The 18,300-nt window shown below is 51.4% G+C and overlaps 15 non-coding genes across 15 annotated transcripts; all 15 read right to left on the reverse strand.

Moving 5' to 3' along the window:
* Nucleotides 1–1,570: 1,570 nt before the first annotated feature.
* On the reverse strand, nucleotides 1,571–1,644 carry TRNAN-GUU (transfer RNA asparagine (anticodon GUU)). The gene has a single exon. It is a non-coding gene; the product is annotated as a tRNA-Asn (tRNA).
* A 147-nt stretch (nucleotides 1,645–1,791) lies between these two features.
* On the reverse strand, nucleotides 1,792–1,877 carry TRNAY-GUA (transfer RNA tyrosine (anticodon GUA)). The gene is given in 2 exon segments: nucleotides 1,792–1,827; nucleotides 1,841–1,877. It is a non-coding gene; the product is annotated as a tRNA-Tyr (tRNA).
* Nucleotides 1,878–3,811: 1,934 nt separating this feature from the next.
* Nucleotides 3,812–3,885, reverse strand: TRNAN-GUU (transfer RNA asparagine (anticodon GUU)). Its single transcript has one exon. It is a non-coding gene; the product is annotated as a tRNA-Asn (tRNA).
* A 147-nt stretch (nucleotides 3,886–4,032) lies between these two features.
* Nucleotides 4,033–4,118, reverse strand: TRNAY-GUA (transfer RNA tyrosine (anticodon GUA)). The gene is given in 2 exon segments: nucleotides 4,033–4,068; nucleotides 4,082–4,118. It is a non-coding gene; the product is annotated as a tRNA-Tyr (tRNA).
* Nucleotides 4,119–6,052: 1,934 nt separating this feature from the next.
* On the reverse strand, nucleotides 6,053–6,126 carry TRNAN-GUU (transfer RNA asparagine (anticodon GUU)). The gene has a single exon. It is a non-coding gene; the product is annotated as a tRNA-Asn (tRNA).
* A 147-nt stretch (nucleotides 6,127–6,273) lies between these two features.
* TRNAY-GUA (transfer RNA tyrosine (anticodon GUA)) lies at nucleotides 6,274–6,359 on the reverse strand. Its single transcript is given in 2 exon segments — nucleotides 6,274–6,309; nucleotides 6,323–6,359. It is a non-coding gene; the product is annotated as a tRNA-Tyr (tRNA).
* A 1,934-nt stretch (nucleotides 6,360–8,293) lies between these two features.
* Nucleotides 8,294–8,367, reverse strand: TRNAN-GUU (transfer RNA asparagine (anticodon GUU)). The gene has a single exon. It is a non-coding gene; the product is annotated as a tRNA-Asn (tRNA).
* Nucleotides 8,368–10,534: 2,167 nt separating this feature from the next.
* Nucleotides 10,535–10,608, reverse strand: TRNAN-GUU (transfer RNA asparagine (anticodon GUU)). Its single transcript has one exon. It is a non-coding gene; the product is annotated as a tRNA-Asn (tRNA).
* Nucleotides 10,609–10,755: 147 nt separating this feature from the next.
* On the reverse strand, nucleotides 10,756–10,841 carry TRNAY-GUA (transfer RNA tyrosine (anticodon GUA)). The gene is given in 2 exon segments: nucleotides 10,756–10,791; nucleotides 10,805–10,841. It is a non-coding gene; the product is annotated as a tRNA-Tyr (tRNA).
* Nucleotides 10,842–12,775: 1,934 nt separating this feature from the next.
* Nucleotides 12,776–12,849, reverse strand: TRNAN-GUU (transfer RNA asparagine (anticodon GUU)). The gene has a single exon. It is a non-coding gene; the product is annotated as a tRNA-Asn (tRNA).
* Nucleotides 12,850–12,996: 147 nt separating this feature from the next.
* TRNAY-GUA (transfer RNA tyrosine (anticodon GUA)) lies at nucleotides 12,997–13,082 on the reverse strand. Its single transcript is given in 2 exon segments — nucleotides 12,997–13,032; nucleotides 13,046–13,082. It is a non-coding gene; the product is annotated as a tRNA-Tyr (tRNA).
* A 1,934-nt stretch (nucleotides 13,083–15,016) lies between these two features.
* TRNAN-GUU (transfer RNA asparagine (anticodon GUU)) lies at nucleotides 15,017–15,090 on the reverse strand. Its single transcript has one exon. It is a non-coding gene; the product is annotated as a tRNA-Asn (tRNA).
* A 147-nt stretch (nucleotides 15,091–15,237) lies between these two features.
* TRNAY-GUA (transfer RNA tyrosine (anticodon GUA)) lies at nucleotides 15,238–15,323 on the reverse strand. Its single transcript is given in 2 exon segments — nucleotides 15,238–15,273; nucleotides 15,287–15,323. It is a non-coding gene; the product is annotated as a tRNA-Tyr (tRNA).
* A 1,934-nt stretch (nucleotides 15,324–17,257) lies between these two features.
* Nucleotides 17,258–17,331, reverse strand: TRNAN-GUU (transfer RNA asparagine (anticodon GUU)). Its single transcript has one exon. It is a non-coding gene; the product is annotated as a tRNA-Asn (tRNA).
* A 147-nt stretch (nucleotides 17,332–17,478) lies between these two features.
* Nucleotides 17,479–17,564, reverse strand: TRNAY-GUA (transfer RNA tyrosine (anticodon GUA)). Its single transcript is given in 2 exon segments — nucleotides 17,479–17,514; nucleotides 17,528–17,564. It is a non-coding gene; the product is annotated as a tRNA-Tyr (tRNA).
* Nucleotides 17,565–18,300: the final 736 nt, after the last annotated feature.

The raw sequence follows: 18,300 nt of genomic DNA on the forward strand, positions 1-18,300 counted from the left end.
CGTCTTAGCCCGGCTAGCTCAGTCGGTAGAGCATGAGACTCTTAATCTCAGGGTCGTGGGTTCGAGCCCCACGTTGGGCGTATGGCATCGCAACGTTTTGGCCCAGTCAGTGGCATTCATGCGCACTGCACGGCCCCACCTTTACCATATCGACTGGCTTCTCTTCCATTCCCTCTACAAACGGGGAAATGTTTCGAGCTTATCTTTCTAGTGGTCAATTCGTATGGCAGCAAGTTGACCTTGCGCTGGGGCGTGGTTCTTATCAGCGCCACGTGTGACACGAATTGGATAGAGATAGTGGCACAGGCCCCGGACAGCCTTGCGTTGGTGGTATAGTGGTGAGCATAGCTGCCTTCCAAGCAGTTGACCCGGGTTCGATTCCCGGCCAACGCACTCCTATCCCTTTTTGGCCTTGCAAAGCGGCCCTAAGCAAAGACCCAAGTCATCCAGGTCCTTGAAGAAAGCTCCTAAGATATCCTGGCTTAGCGACAACTGTGGAGACTTTCTTCGGCATTCGAAAAGTCTCTGGCCTTATGCTTTAACTCGCTCAGGAGGTCCAGCATTATCCAGGGCCAAGGTTCAGCCATTTTGACTACTGATTCCCAAAGAGAATCAACTCTGTCACACACAACATTGCTAAGTATCTGGCAACAACGCTAACACCCTTAGCTGGCATCATATTGCACCATTTGCTATTCGGTGACGAAGGCATCGAATAGCAAATGACCCGCTTTGGACTGTGTCTTGCAAGGCAAGGAAAGGGGTGCATTTGGGCAAGGAGGCCTACAGGAAACCTACCCACACACACCGCTATCTGCTTTTTGGCTCACACCACCCACTGGAACCCAAGCTGGGGCTTCTTAGGACTCTGCAATATCGGGCTGACGCGGTAACAACAAAAAGAGTCTACAGACCCTCTCAGGTGTGCTTTGAAAGCTTGTGGCTAGCCAGACTGGGTCTTGGCTAAACATCCACAAGGTCACGAAAACAAACTGGGGAGAAGCAGAACATTTGGAGAAATATAGTCACCCCCGTAAGCCACTGGAGTGTCAGAAAAACTCCGGAGGATCTTTAACAACAATTGCATCGCTGTGTACTTCAAGTCCAGCAATACACTGGGACGGAAGCTTGTACATCGGCACTATCTGCACTGCCCATTTTGAACATCGCTCTAGCTAGCCAAGCGATTTGACAACAATTGTCACCTTTAGCCACGCCGATCTAGGCACCAATAGCTATGCAGGCTTCCTGCCACCAACAATGGGATCATCTAACTTGAACAGGGCGGTTCTACAATTTTCACACCTCCCCCTGTTCTTGGACAATCAACATCGACACATTCACATGGTGATTGTCTTAAGGTGTGACTAGAAGTGCTGCAGTTATCTTCCTGAGCCAAAGAAGTGGCTCGATCAACTATGTAAACCTCTTCAACAAACGGCTAGTACATTTGCAAGGGTCTCCAGTGAACGCTTGTTTGTCTGCTCAGTTGCCGGTCACCTGAAGAGAGCCAAAGGACACGCTTTGTTTTAGCCTTCGGGCCCCACTGAGGTAATGGAGAAAACATGAGCGTCCCTGGGTGGGCTCGAACCACCAACCTTTCGGTTAACAGCCGAACGCGCTAACCGATTGCGCCACAGAGACTGCACGCCGAGGGCCGGCGCACCGGCCGAGGGAGACATGAATAATAAAAACAAAGTTCCTTAAAAGGCTTCCCAATTGCACATTTCTAGAGTGCCTTCTAGAGTGCCTTCTAGTTAAAGGGGGAGAGAGGCAGGGTAAAAGAGGGCATCCTTCGAGCCGGAATCGAACCAGCGACCTAAGGATTACTACGTTGACGCTACAGTCCTCCGCTCTACCAGCTGAGCTATCGAAGGGGCCGCCGGTGGGTCGTAGCCCGTGACTCCTTGCATTCAAAGCCAGCGCTTTGCCCTTTGCGTTAGTCCTTCTGCCTTGAGGGATTGGTCTATGCCGCCTCTGCCTGAAAGGTCAAATGCCTTGGCAGCTGTGATGTGGGAAAGCTCGGCTTCACGTTTTGCACAGCGAGAAAACACAATCGAAGCACCTACCGCGTTTTGTTGGGAGCCCAAAAACCACAGCAGCAACGGTGATGTACCTCCCTGACAGCAAGTAAGCGCAGGAGTGTTTGGAAGCGCATTGCGTCTATCAAAACAAATTGGGCCGAAAGTTAGCAAAAAGTGATTGGCGTCAGTTGGTAGCAAGAGGCCACACGGGAGGCAGCGTCTTAGCCCGGCTAACTCAGTCGGTAGAGCATGAGACTCTTAATCTCAGGGTCGTGGGTTCGAGCCCCACGTTGGGCGTATGGCATCGCAACGTTTTGGCCCAGTCAGTGGCATTCATGCGCACTGCACGGCCCCACCTTTACCATATCGACTGGCTTCTCTTCCATTCCCTCTACAAACGGGGAAATGTTTCGAGCTTATCTTTCTAGTGGTCAATTCGTATGGCAGCAAGTTGACCTTGCGCTGGGGCGTGGTTCTTATCAGCGCCACGTGTGACACGAATTGGATAGAGATAGTGGCACAGGCCCCAGACAGCCTTGCGTTGGTGGTATAGTGGTGAGCATAGCTGCCTTCCAAGCAGTTGACCCGGGTTCGATTCCCGGCCAACGCACTCCTATCCCTTTTTGGCCTTGCAAAGCGGCCCTAAGCAAAGACCCAAGTCATCCAGGTCCTTGAAGAAAGCTCCTAAGATATCCTGGCTTAGCGACAACTGTGGAGACTTTCTTCGGCATTCGAAAAGTCTCTGGCCTTATGCTTTAACTCGCTCAGGAGGTCCAGCATTATCCAGGGCCAAGGTTCAGCCATTTTGACTACTGATTCCCAAAGAGAATCAACTCTGTCACACACAACATTGCTAAGTATCTGGCAACAACGCTAACACCCTTAGCTGGCATCATATTGCACCATTTGCTATTCGGTGACGAAGGCATCGAATAGCAAATGACCCGCTTTGGACTGTGTCTTGCAAGGCAAGGAAAGGGGTGCATTTGGGCAAGGAGGCCTACAGGAAACCTACCCACACACACCGCTATCTGCTTTTTGGCTCACACCACCCACTGGAACCCAAGCTGGGGCTTCTTAGGACTCTGCAATATCGGGCTGACGCGGTAACAACAAAAAGAGTCTACAGACCCTCTCAGGTGTGCTTTGAAAGCTTGTGGCTAGCCAGACTGGGTCTTGGCTAAACATCCACAAGGTCACGAAAACAAACTGGGGAGAAGCAGAACATTTGGAGAAATATAGTCACCCCCGTAAGCCACTGGAGTGTCAGAAAAACTCCGGAGGATCTTTAACAACAATTGCATCGCTGTGTACTTCAAGTCCAGCAATACACTGGGACGGAAGCTTGTACATCGGCACTATCTGCACTGCCCATTTTGAACATCGCTCTAGCTAGCCAAGCGATTTGACAACAATTGTCACCTTTAGCCACGCCGATCTAGGCACCAATAGCTATGCAGGCTTCCTGCCACCAACAATGGGATCATCTAACTTGAACAGGGCGGTTCTACAATTTTCACACCTCCCCCTGTTCTTGGACAATCAACATCGACACATTCACATGGTGATTGTCTTAAGGTGTGACTAGAAGTGCTGCAGTTATCTTCCTGAGCCAAAGAAGTGGCTCGATCAACTATGTAAACCTCTTCAACAAACGGCTAGTACATTTGCAAGGGTCTCCAGTGAACGCTTGTTTGTCTGCTCAGTTGCCGGTCACCTGAAGAGAGCCGAAGGACACGCTTTGTTTTAGCCTTCGGGCCCCACTGAGGTAATGGAGAAAACATGAGCGTCCCTGGGTGGGCTCGAACCACCAACCTTTCGGTTAACAGCCGAACGCGCTAACCGATTGCGCCACAGAGACTGCACGCCGAGGGCCGGCGCACCGGCCGAGGGAGACATGAATAATAAAAACAAAGTTCCTTAAAAGGCTTCTCAATTGCACATTTCTAGAGTGCCTTCTAGAGTGCCTTCTAGTTAAAGGGGGAGAGAGGCAGGGTAAAAGAGGGCATCCTTCGAGCCGGAATCGAACCAGCGACCTAAGGATTACTACGTTGACGCTACAGTCCTCCGCTCTACCAGCTGAGCTATCGAAGGGGCCGCCGGTGGGTCGTAGCCCGTGACTCCTTGCATTCAAAGCCAGCGCTTTGCCCTTTGCGTTAGTCCTTCTGCCTTGAGGGATTGGTCTATGCCGCCTCTGCCTGAAAGGTCAAATGCCTTGGCAGCTGTGATGTGGGAAAGCTCGGCTTCACGTTTTGCACAGCGAGAAAACACAATCGAAGCACCTACCGCGTTTTGTTGGGAGCCCAAAAACCACAGCAGCAACGGTGATGTACCTCCCTGACAGCAAGTAAGCGCAGGAGTGTTTGGAAGCGCATTGCGTCTATCAAAACAAATTGGGCCGAAAGTTAGCAAAAAGTGTTTGGCGTCAGTTGGTAGCAAGAGGCCACACGGGAGGCAGCGTCTTAGCCCGGCTAGCTCAGTCGGTAGAGCATGAGACTCTTAATCTCAGGGTCGTGGGTTCGAGCCCCACGTTGGGCGTATGGCATCGCAACGTTTTGGCCCAGTCAGTGGCATTCATGCGCACTGCACGGCCCCACCTTTACCATATCGACTGGCTTCTCTTCCATTCCCTCTACAAACGGGGAAATGTTTCGAGCTTATCTTTCTAGTGGTCAATTCGTATGGCAGCAAGTTGACCTTGCGCTGGGGCGTGGTTCTTATCAGCGCCACGTGTGACACGAATTGGATAGAGATAGTGGCACAGGCCCCAGACAGCCTTGCGTTGGTGGTATAGTGGTGAGCATAGCTGCCTTCCAAGCAGTTGACCCGGGTTCGATTCCCGGCCAACGCACTCCTATCCCTTTTTGGCCTTGCAAAGCGGCCCTAAGCAAAGACCCAAGTCATCCAGGTCCTTGAAGAAAGCTCCTAAGATATCCTGGCTTAGCGACAACTGTGGAGACTTTCTTCGGCATTCGAAAAGTCTCTGGCCTTATGCTTTAACTCGCTCAGGAGGTCCAGCATTATCCAGGGCCAAGGTTCAGCCATTTTGACTACTGATTCCCAAAGAGAATCAACTCTGTCACACACAACATTGCTAAGTATCTGGCAACAACGCTAACACCCTTAGCTGGCATCATATTGCACCATTTGCTATTCGGTGACGAAGGCATCGAATAGCAAATGACCCGCTTTGGACTGTGTCTTGCAAGGCAAGGAAAGGGGTGCATTTGGGCAAGGAGGCCTACAGGAAACCTACCCACACACACCGCTATCTGCTTTTTGGCTCACACCACCCACTGGAACCCAAGCTGGGGCTTCTTAGGACTCTGCAATATCGGGCTGACGCGGTAACAACAAAAAGAGTCTACAGACCCTCTCAGGTGTGCTTTGAAAGCTTGTGGCTAGCCAGACTGGGTCTTGGCTAAACATCCACAAGGTCACGAAAACAAACTGGGGAGAAGCAGAACATTTGGAGAAATATAGTCACCCCCGTAAGCCACTGGAGTGTCAGAAAAACTCCGGAGGATCTTTAACAACAATTGCATCGCTGTGTACTTCAAGTCCAGCAATACACTGGGACGGAAGCTTGTACATCGGCACTATCTGCACTGCCCATTTTGAACATCGCTCTAGCTAGCCAAGCGATTTGACAACAATTGTCACCTTTAGCCACGCCGATCTAGGCACCAATAGCTATGCAGGCTTCCTGCCACCAACAATGGGATCATCTAACTTGAACAGGGCGGTTCTACAATTTTCACACCTCCCCCTGTTCTTGGACAATCAACATCGACACATTCACATGGTGATTGTCTTAAGGTGTGACTAGAAGTGCTGCAGTTATCTTCCTGAGCCAAAGAAGTGGCTCGATCAACTATGTAAACCTCTTCAACAAACGGCTAGTACATTTGCAAGGGTCTCCAGTGAACGCTTGTTTGTCTGCTCAGTTGCCGGTCACCTGAAGAGAGCCGAAGGACACGCTTTGTTTTAGCCTTCGGGCCCCACTGAGGTAATGGAGAAAACATGAGCGTCCCTGGGTGGGCTCGAACCACCAACCTTTCGGTTAACAGCCGAACGCGCTAACCGATTGCGCCACAGAGACTGCACGCCGAGGGCCGGCGCACCGGCCGAGGGAGACATGAATAATAAAAACAAAGTTCCTTAAAAGGCTTCCCAATTGCACATTTCTAGAGTGCCTTCTAGAGTGCCTTCTAGTTAAAGGGGGAGAGAGGCAGGGTAAAAGAGGGCATCCTTCGAGCCGGAATCGAACCAGCGACCTAAGGATTACTACGTTGACGCTACAGTCCTCCGCTCTACCAGCTGAGCTATCGAAGGGGCCGCCGGTGGGTCGTAGCCCGTGACTCCTTGCATTCAAAGCCAGCGCTTTGCCCTTTGCGTTAGTCCTTCTGCCTTGAGGGATTGGTCTATGCCGCCTCTGCCTGAAAGGTCAAATGCCTTGGCAGCTGTGATGTGGGAAAGCTCGGCTTCACGTTTTGCACAGCGAGAAAACACAATCGAAGCACCTACCGCGTTTTGTTGGGAGCCCAAAAACCACAGCAGCAACGGTGATGTACCTCCCTGACAGCAAGTAAGCGCAGGAGTGTTTGGAAGCGCATTGCGTCTATCAAAACAAATTGGGCCGAAAGTTAGCAAAAAGTGTTTGGCGTCAGTTGGTAGCAAGAGGCCACACGGGAGGCAGCGTCTTAGCCCGGCTAGCTCAGTCGGTAGAGCATGAGACTCTTAATCTCAGGGTCGTGGGTTCGAGCCCCACGTTGGGCGTATGGCATCGCAACGTTTTGGCCCAGTCAGTGGCATTCATGCGCACTGCACGGCCCCACCTTTACCATATCGACTGGCTTCTCTTCCATTCCCTCTACAAACGGGGAAATGTTTCGAGCTTATCTTTCTAGTGGTCAATTCGTATGGCAGCAAGTTGACCTTGCGCTGGGGCGTGGTTCTTATCAGCGCCACGTGTGACACGAATTGGATAGAGATAGTGGCACAGGCCCCAGACAGCCTTGCGTTGGTGGTATAGTGGTGAGCATAGCTGCCTTCCAAGCAGTTGACCCGGGTTCGATTCCCGGCCAACGCACTCCTATCCCTTTTTGGCCTTGCAAAGCGGCCCTAAGCAAAGACCCAAGTCATCCAGGTCCTTGAAGAAAGCTCCTAAGATATCCTGGCTTAGCGACAACTGTGGAGACTTTCTTCGGCATTCGAAAAGTCTCTGGCCTTATGCTTTAACTCGCTCAGGAGGTCCAGCATTATCCAGGGCCAAGGTTCAGCCATTTTGACTACTGATTCCCAAAGAGAATCAACTCTGTCACACACAACATTGCTAAGTATCTGGCAACAACGCTAACACCCTTAGCTGGCATCATATTGCACCATTTGCTATTCGGTGACGAAGGCATCGAATAGCAAATGACCCGCTTTGGACTGTGTCTTGCAAGGCAAGGAAAGGGGTGCATTTGGGCAAGGAGGCCTACAGGAAACCTACCCACACACACCGCTATCTGCTTTTTGGCTCACACCACCCACTGGAACCCAAGCTGGGGCTTCTTAGGACTCTGCAATATCGGGCTGACGCGGTAACAACAAAAAGAGTCTACAGACCCTCTCAGGTGTGCTTTGAAAGCTTGTGGCTAGCCAGACTGGGTCTTGGCTAAACATCCACAAGGTCACGAAAACAAACTGGGGAGAAGCAGAACATTTGGAGAAATATAGTCACCCCCGTAAGCCACTGGAGTGTCAGAAAAACTCCGGAGGATCTTTAACAACAATTGCATCGCTGTGTACTTCAAGTCCAGCAATACACTGGGACGGAAGCTTGTACATCGGCACTATCTGCACTGCCCATTTTGAACATCGCTCTAGCTAGCCAAGCGATTTGACAACAATTGTCACCTTTAGCCACGCCGATCTAGGCACCAATAGCTATGCAGGCTTCCTGCCACCAACAATGGGATCATCTAACTTGAACAGGGCGGTTCTACAATTTTCACACCTCCCCCTGTTCTTGGACAATCAACATCGACACATTCACATGGTGATTGTCTTAAGGTGTGACTAGAAGTGCTGCAGTTATCTTCCTGAGCCAAAGAAGTGGCTCGATCAACTATGTAAACCTCTTCAACAAACGGCTAGTACATTTGCAAGGGTCTCCAGTGAACGCTTGTTTGTCTGCTCAGTTGCCGGTCACCTGAAGAGAGCCGAAGGACACGCTTTGTTTTAGCCTTCGGGCCCCACTGAGGTAATGGAGAAAACATGAGCGTCCCTGGGTGGGCTCGAACCACCAACCTTTCGGTTAACAGCCGAACGCGCTAACCGATTGCGCCACAGAGACTGCACGCCGAGGGCCGGCGCACCGGCCGAGGGAGACATGAATAATAAAAACAAAGTTCCTTAAAAGGCTTCCCAATTGCACATTTCTAGAGTGCCTTCTAGAGTGCCTTCTAGTTAAAGGGGGAGAGAGGCAGGGTAAAAGAGGGCATCCTTCGAGCCGGAATCCAACCAGCGACCTAAGGATTACTACGTTGACGCTACAGTCCTCCGCTCTACCAGCTGAGCTATCGAAGGGGCCGCCGGTGGGTCGTAGCCCGTGACTCCTTGCATTCAAAGCCAGCGCTTTGCCCTTTGCGTTAGTCCTTCTGCCTTGAGGGATTGGTCTATGCCGCCTCTGCCTGAAAGGTCAAATGCCTTGGCAGCTGTGATGTGGGAAAGCTCGGCTTCACGTTTTGCACAGCGAGAAAACACAATCGAAGCACCTACCGCGTTTTGTTGGGAGCCCAAAAACCACAGCAGCAACGGTGATGTACCTCCCTGACAGCAAGTAAGCGCAGGAGTGTTTGGAAGCGCATTGCGTCTATCAAAACAAATTGGGCCGAAAGTTAGCAAAAAGTGTTTGGCGTCAGTTGGTAGCAAGAGGCCACACGGGAGGCAGCGTCTTAGCCCGGCTAGCTCAGTCGGTAGAGCATGAGACTCTTAATCTCAGGGTCGTGGGTTCGAGCCCCACGTTGGGCGTATGGCATCGCAACGTTTTGGCCCAGTCAGTGGCATTCATGCGCACTGCACGGCCCCACCTTTACCATATCGACTGGCTTCTCTTCCATTCCCTCTACAAACGGGGAAATGTTTCGAGCTTATCTTTCTAGTGGTCAATTCGTATGGCAGCAAGTTGACCTTGCGCTGGGGCGTGGTTCTTATCAGCGCCACGTGTGACACGAATTGGATAGAGATAGTGGCACAGGCCCCGGACAGCCTTGCGTTGGTGGTATAGTGGTGAGCATAGCTGCCTTCCAAGCAGTTGACCCGGGTTCGATTCCCGGCCAACGCACTCCTATCCCTTTTTGGCCTTGCAAAGCGGCCCTAAGCAAAGACCCAAGTCATCCAGGTCCTTGAAGAAAGCTCCTAAGATATCCTGGCTTAGCGACAACTGTGGAGACTTTCTTCGGCATTCGAAAAGTCTCTGGCCTTATGCTTTAACTCGCTCAGGAGGTCCAGCATTATCCAGGGCCAAGGTTCAGCCATTTTGACTACTGATTCCCAAAGAGAATCAACTCTGTCACACACAACATTGCTAAGTATCTGGCAACAACGCTAACACCCTTAGCTGGCATCATATTGCACCATTTGCTATTCGGTGACGAAGGCATCGAATAGCAAATGACCCGCTTTGGACTGTGTCTTGCAAGGCAAGGAAAGGGGTGCATTTGGGCAAGGAGGCCTACAGGAAACCTACCCACACACACCGCTATCTGCTTTTTGGCTCACACCACCCACTGGAACCCAAGCTGGGGCTTCTTAGGACTCTGCAATATCGGGCTGACGCGGTAACAACAAAAAGAGTCTACAGACCCTCTCAGGTGTGCTTTGAAAGCTTGTGGCTAGCCAGACTGGGTCTTGGCTAAACATCCACAAGGTCACGAAAACAAACTGGGGAGAAGCAGAACATTTGGAGAAATATAGTCACCCCCGTAAGCCACTGGAGTGTCAGAAAAACTCCGGAGGATCTTTAACAACAATTGCATCGCTGTGTACTTCAAGTCCAGCAATACACTGGGACGGAAGCTTGTACATCGGCACTATCTGCACTGCCCATTTTGAACATCGCTCTAGCTAGCCAAGCGATTTGACAACAATTGTCACCTTTAGCCACGCCGATCTAGGCACCAATAGCTATGCAGGCTTCCTGCCACCAACAATGGGATCATCTAACTTGAACAGGGCGGTTCTACAATTTTCACACCTCCCCCTGTTCTTGGACAATCAACATCGACACATTCACATGGTGATTGTCTTAAGGTGTGACTAGAAGTGCTGCAGTTATCTTCCTGAGCCAAAGAAGTGGCTCGATCAACTATGTAAACCTCTTCAACAAACGGCTAGTACATTTGCAAGGGTCTCCAGTGAACGCTTGTTTGTCTGCTCAGTTGCCGGTCACCTGAAGAGAGCCAAAGGACACGCTTTGTTTTAGCCTTCGGGCCCCACTGAGGTAATGGAGAAAACATGAGCGTCCCTGGGTGGGCTCGAACCACCAACCTTTCGGTTAACAGCCGAACGCGCTAACCGATTGCGCCACAGAGACTGCACGCCGAGGGCCGGCGCACCGGCCGAGGGAGACATGAATAATAAAAACAAAGTTCCTTAAAAGGCTTCCCAATTGCACATTTCTAGAGTGCCTTCTAGAGTGCCTTCTAGTTAAAGGGGGAGAGAGGCAGGGTAAAAGAGGGCATCCTTCGAGCCGGAATCGAACCAGCGACCTAAGGATTACTACGTTGACGCTACAGTCCTCCGCTCTACCAGCTGAGCTATCGAAGGGGCCGCCGGTGGGTCGTAGCCCGTGACTCCTTGCATTCAAAGCCAGCGCTTTGCCCTTTGCGTTAGTCCTTCTGCCTTGAGGGATTGGTCTATGCCGCCTCTGCCTGAAAGGTCAAATGCCTTGGCAGCTGTGATGTGGGAAAGCTCGGCTTCACGTTTTGCACAGCGAGAAAACACAATCGAAGCACCTACCGCGTTTTGTTGGGAGCCCAAAAACCACAGCAGCAACGGTGATGTACCTCCCTGACAGCAAGTAAGCGCAGGAGTGTTTGGAAGCGCATTGCGTCTATCAAAACAAATTGGGCCGAAAGTTAGCAAAAAGTGTTTGGCGTCAGTTGGTAGCAAGAGGCCACACGGGAGGCAGCGTCTTAGCCCGGCTAGCTCAGTCGGTAGAGCATGAGACTCTTAATCTCAGGGTCGTGGGTTCGAGCCCCACGTTGGGCGTATGGCATCGCAACGTTTTGGCCCAGTCAGTGGCATTCATGCGCACTGCACGGCCCCACCTTTACCATATCGACTGGCTTCTCTTCCATTCCCTCTACAAACGGGGAAATGTTTCGAGCTTATCTTTCTAGTGGTCAATTCGTATGGCAGCAAGTTGACCTTGCGCTGGGGCGTGGTTCTTATCAGCGCCACGTGTGACACGAATTGGATAGAGATAGTGGCACAGGCCCCGGACAGCCTTGCGTTGGTGGTATAGTGGTGAGCATAGCTGCCTTCCAAGCAGTTGACCCGGGTTCGATTCCCGGCCAACGCACTCCTATCCCTTTTTGGCCTTGCAAAGCGGCCCTAAGCAAAGACCCAAGTCATCCAGGTCCTTGAAGAAAGCTCCTAAGATATCCTGGCTTAGCGACAACTGTGGAGACTTTCTTCGGCATTCGAAAAGTCTCTGGCCTTATGCTTTAACTCGCTCAGGAGGTCCAGCATTATCCAGGGCCAAGGTTCAGCCATTTTGACTACTGATTCCCAAAGAGAATCAACTCTGTCACACACAACATTGCTAAGTATCTGGCAACAACGCTAACACCCTTAGCTGGCATCATATTGCACCATTTGCTATTCGGTGACGAAGGCATCGAATAGCAAATGACCCGCTTTGGACTGTGTCTTGCAAGGCAAGGAAAGGGGTGCATTTGGGCAAGGAGGCCTACAGGAAACCTACCCACACACACCGCTATCTGCTTTTTGGCTCACACCACCCACTGGAACCCAAGCTGGGGCTTCTTAGGACTCTGCAATATCGGGCTGACGCGGTAACAACAAAAAGAGTCTACAGACCCTCTCAGGTGTGCTTTGAAAGCTTGTGGCTAGCCAGACTGGGTCTTGGCTAAACATCCACAAGGTCACGAAAACAAACTGGGGAGAAGCAGAACATTTGGAGAAATATAGTCACCCCCGTAAGCCACTGGAGTGTCAGAAAAACTCCGGAGGATCTTTAACAACAATTGCATCGCTGTGTACTTCAAGTCCAGCAATACACTGGGACGGAAGCTTGTACATCGGCACTATCTGCACTGCCCATTTTGAACATCGCTCTAGCTAGCCAAGCGATTTGACAACAATTGTCACCTTTAGCCACGCCGATCTAGGCACCAATAGCTATGCAGGCTTCCTGCCACCAACAATGGGATCATCTAACTTGAACAGGGCGGTTCTACAATTTTCACACCTCCCCCTGTTCTTGGACAATCAACATCGACACATTCACATGGTGATTGTCTTAAGGTGTGACTAGAAGTGCTGCAGTTATCTTCCTGAGCCAAAGAAGTGGCTCGATCAACTATGTAAACCTCTTCAACAAACGGCTAGTACATTTGCAAGGGTCTCCAGTGAACGCTTGTTTGTCTGCTCAGTTGCCGGTCACCTGAAGAGAGCCAAAGGACACGCTTTGTTTTAGCCTTCGGGCCCCACTGAGGTAATGGAGAAAACATGAGCGTCCCTGGGTGGGCTCGAACCACCAACCTTTCGGTTAACAGCCGAACGCGCTAACCGATTGCGCCACAGAGACTGCACGCCGAGGGCCGGCGCACCGGCCGAGGGAGACATGAATAATAAAAACAAAGTTCCTTAAAAGGCTTCCCAATTGCACATTTCTAGAGTGCCTTCTAGAGTGCCTTCTAGTTAAAGGGGGAGAGAGGCAGGGTAAAAGAGGGCATCCTTCGAGCCGGAATCGAACCAGCGACCTAAGGATTACTACGTTGACGCTACAGTCCTCCGCTCTACCAGCTGAGCTATCGAAGGGGCCGCCGGTGGGTCGTAGCCCGTGACTCCTTGCATTCAAAGCCAGCGCTTTGCCCTTTGCGTTAGTCCTTCTGCCTTGAGGGATTGGTCTATGCCGCCTCTGCCTGAAAGGTCAAATGCCTTGGCAGCTGTGATGTGGGAAAGCTCGGCTTCACGTTTTGCACAGCGAGAAAACACAATCGAAGCACCTACCGCGTTTTGTTGGGAGCCCAAAAACCACAGCAGCAACGGTGATGTACCTCCCTGACAGCAAGTAAGCGCAGGAGTGTTTGGAAGCGCATTGCGTCTATCAAAACAAATTGGGCCGAAAGTTAGCAAAAAGTGTTTGGCGTCAGTTGGTAGCAAGAGGCCACACGGGAGGCAGCGTCTTAGCCCGGCTAGCTCAGTCGGTAGAGCATGAGACTCTTAATCTCAGGGTCGTGGGTTCGAGCCCCACGTTGGGCGTATGGCATCGCAACGTTTTGGCCCAGTCAGTGGCATTCATGCGCACTGCACGGCCCCACCTTTACCATATCGACTGGCTTCTCTTCCATTCCCTCTACAAACGGGGAAATGTTTCGAGCTTATCTTTCTAGTGGTCAATTCGTATGGCAGCAAGTTGACCTTGCGCTGGGGCGTGGTTCTTATCAGCGCCACGTGTGACACGAATTGGATAGAGATAGTGGCACAGGCCCCGGACAGCCTTGCGTTGGTGGTATAGTGGTGAGCATAGCTGCCTTCCAAGCAGTTGACCCGGGTTCGATTCCCGGCCAACGCACTCCTATCCCTTTTTGGCCTTGCAAAGCGGCCCTAAGCAAAGACCCAAGTCATCCAGGTCCTTGAAGAAAGCTCCTAAGATATCCTGGCTTAGCGACAACTGTGGAGACTTTCTTCGGCATTCGAAAAGTCTCTGGCCTTATGCTTTAACTCGCTCAGGAGGTCCAGCATTATCCAGGGCCAAGGTTCAGCCATTTTGACTACTGATTCCCAAAGAGAATCAACTCTGTCACACACAACATTGCTAAGTATCTGGCAACAACGCTAACACCCTTAGCTGGCATCATATTGCACCATTTGCTATTCGGTGACGAAGGCATCGAATAGCAAATGACCCGCTTTGGACTGTGTCTTGCAAGGCAAGGAAAGGGGTGCATTTGGGCAAGGAGGCCTACAGGAAACCTACCCACACACACCGCTATCTGCTTTTTGGCTCACACCACCCACTGGAACCCAAGCTGGGGCTTCTTAGGACTCTGCAATATCGGGCTGACGCGGTAACAACAAAAAGAGTCTACAGACCCTCTCAGGTGTGCTTTGAAAGCTTGTGGCTAGCCAGACTGGGTCTTGGCTAAACATCCACAAGGTCACGAAAACAAACTGGGGAGAAGCAGAACATTTGGAGAAATATAGTCACCCCCGTAAGCCACTGGAGTGTCAGAAAAACTCCGGAGGATCTTTAACAACAATTGCATCGCTGTGTACTTCAAGTCCAGCAATACACTGGGACGGAAGCTTGTACATCGGCACTATCTGCACTGCCCATTTTGAACATCGCTCTAGCTAGCCAAGCGATTTGACAACAATTGTCACCTTTAGCCACGCCGATCTAGGCACCAATAGCTATGCAGGCTTCCTGCCACCAACAATGGGATCATCTAACTTGAACAGGGCGGTTCTACAATTTTCACACCTCCCCCTGTTCTTGGACAATCAACATCGACACATTCACATGGTGATTGTCTTAAGGTGTGACTAGAAGTGCTGCAGTTATCTTCCTGAGCCAAAGAAGTGGCTCGATCAACTATGTAAACCTCTTCAACAAACGGCTAGTACATTTGCAAGGGTCTCCAGTGAACGCTTGTTTGTCTGCTCAGTTGCCGGTCACCTGAAGAGAGCCAAAGGACACGCTTTGTTTTAGCCTTCGGGCCCCACTGAGGTAATGGAGAAAACATGAGCGTCCCTGGGTGGGCTCGAACCACCAACCTTTCGGTTAACAGCCGAACGCGCTAACCGATTGCGCCACAGAGACTGCACGCCGAGGGCCGGCGCACCGGCCGAGGGAGACATGAATAATAAAAACAAAGTTCCTTAAAAGGCTTCCCAATTGCACATTTCTAGAGTGCCTTCTAGAGTGCCTTCTAGTTAAAGGGGGAGAGAGGCAGGGTAAAAGAGGGCATCCTTCGAGCCGGAATCGAACCAGCGACCTAAGGATTACTACGTTGACGCTACAGTCCTCCGCTCTACCAGCTGAGCTATCGAAGGGGCCGCCGGTGGGTCGTAGCCCGTGACTCCTTGCATTCAAAGCCAGCGCTTTGCCCTTTGCGTTAGTCCTTCTGCCTTGAGGGATTGGTCTATGCCGCCTCTGCCTGAAAGGTCAAATGCCTTGGCAGCTGTGATGTGGGAAAGCTCGGCTTCACGTTTTGCACAGCGAGAAAACACAATCGAAGCACCTACCGCGTTTTGTTGGGAGCCCAAAAACCACAGCAGCAACGGTGATGTACCTCCCTGACAGCAAGTAAGCGCAGGAGTGTTTGGAAGCGCATTGCGTCTATCAAAACAAATTGGGCCGAAAGTTAGCAAAAAGTGTTTGGCGTCAGTTGGTAGCAAGAGGCCACACGGGAGGCAGCGTCTTAGCCCGGCTAGCTCAGTCGGTAGAGCATGAGACTCTTAATCTCAGGGTCGTGGGTTCGAGCCCCACGTTGGGCGTATGGCATCGCAACGTTTTGGCCCAGTCAGTGGCATTCATGCGCACTGCACGGCCCCACCTTTACCATATCGACTGGCTTCTCTTCCATTCCCTCTACAAACGGGGAAATGTTTCGAGCTTATCTTTCTAGTGGTCAATTCGTATGGCAGCAAGTTGACCTTGCGCTGGGGCGTGGTTCTTATCAGCGCCACGTGTGACACGAATTGGATAGAGATAGTGGCACAGGCCCCGGACAGCCTTGCGTTGGTGGTATAGTGGTGAGCATAGCTGCCTTCCAAGCAGTTGACCCGGGTTCGATTCCCGGCCAACGCACTCCTATCCCTTTTTGGCCTTGCAAAGCGGCCCTAAGCAAAGACCCAAGTCATCCAGGTCCTTGAAGAAAGCTCCTAAGATATCCTGGCTTAGCGACAACTGTGGAGACTTTCTTCGGCATTCGAAAAGTCTCTGGCCTTATGCTTTAACTCGCTCAGGAGGTCCAGCATTATCCAGGGCCAAGGTTCAGCCATTTTGACTACTGATTCCCAAAGAGAATCAACTCTGTCACACACAACATTGCTAAGTATCTGGCAACAACGCTAACACCCTTAGCTGGCATCATATTGCACCATTTGCTATTCGGTGACGAAGGCATCGAATAGCAAATGACCCGCTTTGGACTGTGTCTTGCAAGGCAAGGAAAGGGGTGCATTTGGGCAAGGAGGCCTACAGGAAACCTACCCACACACACCGCTATCTGCTTTTTGGCTCACACCACCCACTGGAACCCAAGCTGGGGCTTCTTAGGACTCTGCAATATCGGGCTGACGCGGTAACAACAAAAAGAGTCTACAGACCCTCTCAGGTGTGCTTTGAAAGCTTGTGGCTAGCCAGACTGGGTCTTGGCTAAACATCCACAAGGTCACGAAAACAAACTGGGGAGAAGCAGAACATTTGGAGAAATATAGTCACCCCCGTAAGCCACTGGAGTGTCAGAAAAACTCCGGAGGATCTTTAACAACAATTGCATCGCTGTGTACTTCAAGTCCAGCAATACACTGGGACGGAAGCTTGTACATCGGCACTATCTGCACTGCCCATTTTGAACATCGCTCTAGCTAGCCAAGCGATTTGACAACAATTGTCACCTTTAGCCACGCCGATCTAGGCACCAATAGCTATGCAGGCTTCCTGCCACCAACAATGGGATCATCTAACTTGAACAGGGCGGTTCTACAATTTTCACACCTCCCCCTGTTCTTGGACAATCAACATCGACACATTCACATGGTGATTGTCTTAAGGTGTGACTAGAAGTGCTGCAGTTATCTTCCTGAGCCAAAGAAGTGGCTCGATCAACTATGTAAACCTCTTCAACAAACGGCTAGTACATTTGCAAGGGTCTCCAGTGAACGCTTGTTTGTCTGCTCAGTTGCCGGTCACCTGAAGAGAGCCAAAGGACACGCTTTGTTTTAGCCTTGGGGCCCCACTGAGGTAATGGAGAAAACATGAGCGTCCCTGGGTGGGCTCGAACCACCAACCTTTCGGTTAACAGCCGAACGCGCTAACCGATTGCGCCACAGAGACTGCACGCCGAGGGCCGGCGCACCGGCCGAGGGAGACATGAATAATAAAAACAAAGTTCCTTAAAAGGCTTCCCAATTGCACATTTCTAGAGTGCCTTCTAGAGTGCCTTCTAGTTAAAGGGGGAGAGAGGCAGGGTAAAAGAGGGCATCCTTCGAGCCGGAATCGAACCAGCGACCTAAGGATTACTACGTTGACGCTACAGTCCTCCGCTCTACCAGCTGAGCTATCGAAGGGGCCGCCGGTGGGTCGTAGCCCGTGACTCCTTGCATTCAAAGCCAGCGCTTTGCCCTTTGCGTTAGTCCTTCTGCCTTGAGGGATTGGTCTATGCCGCCTCTGCCTGAAAGGTCAAATGCCTTGGCAGCTGTGATGTGGGAAAGCTCGGCTTCACGTTTTGCACAGCGAGAAAACACAATCGAAGCACCTACCGCGTTTTGTTGGGAGCCCAAAAACCACAGCAGCAACGGTGATGTACCTCCCTGACAGCAAGTAAGCGCAGGAGTGTTTGGAAGCGCATTGCGTCTATCAAAACAAATTGGGCCGAAAGTTAGCAAAAAGTGTTTGGCGTCAGTTGGTAGCAAGAGGCCACACGGGAGGCAGCGTCTTAGCCCGGCTAGCTCAGTCGGTAGAGCATGAGACTCTTAATCTCAGGGTCGTGGGTTCGAGCCCCACGTTGGGCGTATGGCATCGCAACGTTTTGGCCCAGTCAGTGGCATTCATGCGCACTGCACGGCCCCACCTTTACCATATCGACTGGCTTCTCTTCCATTCCCTCTACAAACGGGGAAATGTTTCGAGCTTATCTTTCTAGTGGTCAATTCGTATGGCAGCAAGTTGACCTTGCGCTGGGGCGTGGTTCTTATCAGCGCCACGTGTGACACGAATTGGATAGAGATAGTGGCACAGGCCCCGGACAGCCTTGCGTTGGTGGTATAGTGGTGAGCATAGCTGCCTTCCAAGCAGTTGACCCGG

Source organism: Aquarana catesbeiana, unplaced genomic scaffold (genome assembly GCF_042186555.1).
Source record: "Aquarana catesbeiana isolate 2022-GZ unplaced genomic scaffold, ASM4218655v1 unanchor86, whole genome shotgun sequence".
Classification (NCBI taxonomy): domain Eukaryota; kingdom Metazoa; phylum Chordata; class Amphibia; order Anura; family Ranidae; genus Aquarana; species Aquarana catesbeiana.